The sequence below is a fragment of the Myotis myotis genome, unplaced genomic scaffold (assembly GCF_014108235.1).
Source record: "Myotis myotis isolate mMyoMyo1 unplaced genomic scaffold, mMyoMyo1.p scaffold_m19_p_7, whole genome shotgun sequence".
Lineage (NCBI taxonomy): Eukaryota > Metazoa > Chordata > Mammalia > Chiroptera > Vespertilionidae > Myotis > Myotis myotis.
The window spans coordinates 14,348,351-14,352,362 of record NW_023416379.1 but is presented as its reverse complement, the minus strand read 5'-3'; the positions used below and the strand labels follow the sequence as shown (position 1 = coordinate 14,352,362).

The window sequence follows — 4,012 nt, the reverse complement described above, 5'->3', positions numbered from 1 at the left end:
CATTTATACACATACAGTAACATCTTTAAAAGAACGCTTCAGAATTCTTGAAAAGAACAAGTAAAAGACTATTTGTGATCTTGAAGGCAGTATTCAAGGGGAAATGTATTCTGTTCTTAGATTTTTGAAAAAATGGACGTTTAATAGTATCTTTGGCAAAGGGAAATTTGTGAATAACATGGTATGCAGCTGTGTATGGAAAAATTAAAAATAGAACTGTAATTTGCTCTTAAATTAGAAACACATCTGAGTTTTGTTAACAATTTGAGAGTGATAATAATTTGTTTCTTTTGCTCCTTAATTGTGTATACATGTGTCAGAGGGAAGAAGAAAAGGGAAGGGGTTGGAAAAGGAGAAAAGAGAAAGAAGGAGAAGGATTAAAGACAGGACAGGAAGAGAAAAAATATATGACAACTAAACATAGATATCACAGTTCATATGTGCACTTCATTCTGCTTACAGTCAGGCTCTCTAAGGTGGGCAGAAGTACTTTACCCTAAAAGAGAAAATTACTGAAGTCCTTTCAAAATGAACTAAAAAGGCATCATATTTAAAGAAACCTTCGTGGTATAATCTAATAGTTCCCCAGCTCTACCACTGCGCTCACTAACAAGACACACAAATACAAAACCAAAGAAAACCATAGAAAGTCCCGTGAGATGCACACTGAGAAAACGATGCTAGACCCAATTATAGAACCTAAAAGCATAAACTGGATTTATTCTTATTACCTGGCCCAGTAAACATTACTGAATGGTCATCAGTGTTTCTCATTTGTACCATACCCAACTGAGAACAGGCCAGCTTCCCATGCAGAGTCAAGGACGTCGTGTCTATAGTGCAAGTCAGTGTCATGCTACTAATCCAGTGATTCTCAATCTTCCTAATGCCGCGACCCTTTAATACAGTTCCTCATGTTGTGGTGACCCCCAACCATAAAATTATTTTCGTTGCTACTTCATAACTGTAATTTTGCTACTGTTATGAATCGTAATGTAAATATCTGGTATGCAGGATGTATTTTCATTGTTACAAATTAAACATAATTAAAGCATAGTGGTTAATCACAAAAACAACATGTAATTATATATGTGTTTTCCGATGGTCTTAGACGACCCCCTCAAAGGGGTCGCGACCCACAGGTTGAGAACCGCTGTACTAATCTAAATAATCTAACACATTCTCTAGAAAGTTAATTTGATGCTAAAAATATGAACATTGCTACTCACATGTGCCCTTAAATATCACAAAATCAGAAAGAGAGAAATTTAAAAATACATTAACTTTGTCACAATCTCAAATATTATCAAATTAGTTAATTTGATAATATTAAAGGAGTCCTCAGGTCCTAAGGACTCCTTTTTGTTCTATTTCTAAATTGAGGAATTGTGCTACAGTAAACTAGGACGTTAATTTGCATGAGAATAGCCTAGGAGATTGTCAATAAGAACTGTTCATTACCCCTATCCATTTGATTCTGATTCAGTAGATCTGGGTTGGCACCCAGGAATATACATTTTTAATAAGTACTCTAATGTACTTGTAGAGTCTAGGAAACTTCATAGTCTGCACCTTGAAAAATGCTGGATGCTTCATTTCTAAGATTCCTTCCAGCTATAAAATGCTTAGGCCTTGTAGAGCAGAAAGTGGTAAAGAGGGGAGAGAAGTATACATGAGTGATGATGTAGAGGAAGGACACATTATAAAAAATAAATGCAAGATTCACTTATTTGTCAACACATATTGCCAATATGCCACCCAAAGTACACATATCTGGTGATAGGAGATGAAAGGGAGCTCCCAATTTGCTGGCAGTGACAGGTAATAAAAATGAAGAGGCAGTAATGAAGATGGGTCGTCATAGAGGAGAACTAAAAAGTGGGCGGGTGGAGGTTGCGAGGGGTAAACTGGAAAAGTCTGTGGCATGCTGGCTCCGCCCTGTTCTGGAGGGTGGGGCAGAGCCGTATATAAGCGCCGTAGTCCTGCTGGACATTCTTTTTCCAATGGGGTTTGTCACCAGAACACAGGTGTCCTGAAAACCACCACTAAATCAAACCCAAAATGGGAAAGGAAAAGACTCACATCAACATTGAAGTCATTGGACACAGAGCTTCTGGCAAGTCTACCACTGGCCATCTGATCTACAAATGCGGTGGGATCAACCATTGAAAAGAACCATTGAAAATTTTGAGAAGGAGACTGCTGAGATGGGGAAGGGCTCCTGCAAGGATGCCTAGGTCTTGGATAAACTGAAAGCTGAATGTGAGCGTGGCATCTCCATTGATATCTCCCTGTGGAAATTCGAGACCAGCAAGTATTATGTGACCATCACTGATGCCCCAGGACATAGAAACTTCAAAAACATGATTTCAGGCACATCTCGGGCTGACTGTGCTGTCCTGATTGTTGCTGCAGGTGATTTTGAAGCAGGTATCTCTAAGAATGGACAGAACCATGAGCATGCCCTTCTGGCTTACACACTGGGTTTGAAATTGCTGATTGTTGGTGCTAACAAAATGGATTCCACTGAGCCAACCTACAGCCAGAAAAGATACGAGGAAATTGTTAAGAAAATTGGCTACAACCCTGACACAGTAGCCTTTGTGCCAATTTCTGGTTGGAATGGTGACAACATGCTGGAGCCAAGTACCAATAAGCCTTGGTTCAAGGGATGGGAGGTCACCCAAAAATATGGCAATGACAGTGGAAACACAATGCTTGAAGCTCTGGATTGCATCCTGCCACCAAGTCGTCCAACTGACAAGCCCCTGTGTCTGCCCCTCCAAGATGTCTACAAAACTGGCAGTATTGGTACTGTCCCTGTGGGCACCACGTGGAAACTGGTGTTCTCAAACCCAGCATGGTGGTCACCTTTGCTCCAGTCAATATTACAACTGAAGTCTATTAAATGCACCATGAAGCTTTGAGTGAAACTCTTCCTGGGGACAATGTGGGCTTCAATGTCAAGAACATGTCTGTCAAAGATGTTCTCTGTGGCAGTGTGGCTGGTGACAGCAAAAATGACCCACCTGGCTTTACAGCTCAGGTAATTATCCTGAGCCATCCAGGCCAGGTCATTGCTCGACATGCCCCTGTGCTGGATTGTCACACAACTCATAATTGCTTGCAAATTTGCTGAGCTGAAGAGGCCCCCATCATCCTCACCTCTTGATAGTCTCATTATTGTATAATTCCCTCATCTTGAGTAGGGGTGAGACTTTTGACTTATTTCTAATAACTTCAGTACAGCAATGATTGGGTGTACATAAATTACATGTGTGTAATTATGTTACATAAAATTATAATGCCTGTCTCTCCCTCGCTGGTTTTGAGGAAGCAAGTGGCCATATTGGAAAAGTCCACAGGGCAAAGGACTGAGGGCAGCCCCCAGCTAACAACCAGCAAGAACTTGGGCCCTCAGTCCACCCACTCACAAGGAACTGAATGCTGCCAGCACCGCACGAGCTAGGAAGTGGATCCTTGACCAGTCAAGTCTCAGATGAGAATGCAGCCCCAGCTAACAACCCTGACTGCAGCCTTGTAAGACTCTGAAGAGAGGACTTAGTTAAGCCATGCTCAGTCACTTCATTCACAGAAACTGTGATAATAAATGCGTGATGTGTTAAGCCACTAAGTTTGTGGTAATATTGTGATGCAACAAAACCTAACTAATACGCATAAAGTAGGATTATATCAAAACATTAAAAGGTAACTATCTCAGTTTGAGGCCTGACCACTTGATCATCTAGGCAGGGTGTGCCAAGTAGAGGTTTCAACACCAAATTTCAAACCATTTCCCATACCTGTCTTCAGGATTTAAAAGGGTTGAGGTTGAAGAGGCCAGAGTCGGAGACTGAAGAGAAGACTTCATTGAAGAGCTATCAATTTGCTGAGAGTTTTAATTTCTGCTCCCCCCGGGGAGGGGGGGGGGAGAAACAGGTGGAAGGGTTTACCTAGTGACAGGAACTTCAAAGAAACCATTTGGGTAGCTTGACACATGACCCCAGTTCCG

The 4,012-nt window shown here is 41.4% G+C and overlaps 1 pseudogene; it reads left to right on the top strand.

The window, feature by feature from the left end:
• Nucleotides 1-2,061: 2,061 nt before the first annotated feature.
• Nucleotides 2,062-3,191, top strand: LOC118660154 (annotated as a pseudogene).
• The last annotated feature ends 821 nt before the right edge of the window (nucleotides 3,192-4,012 follow it).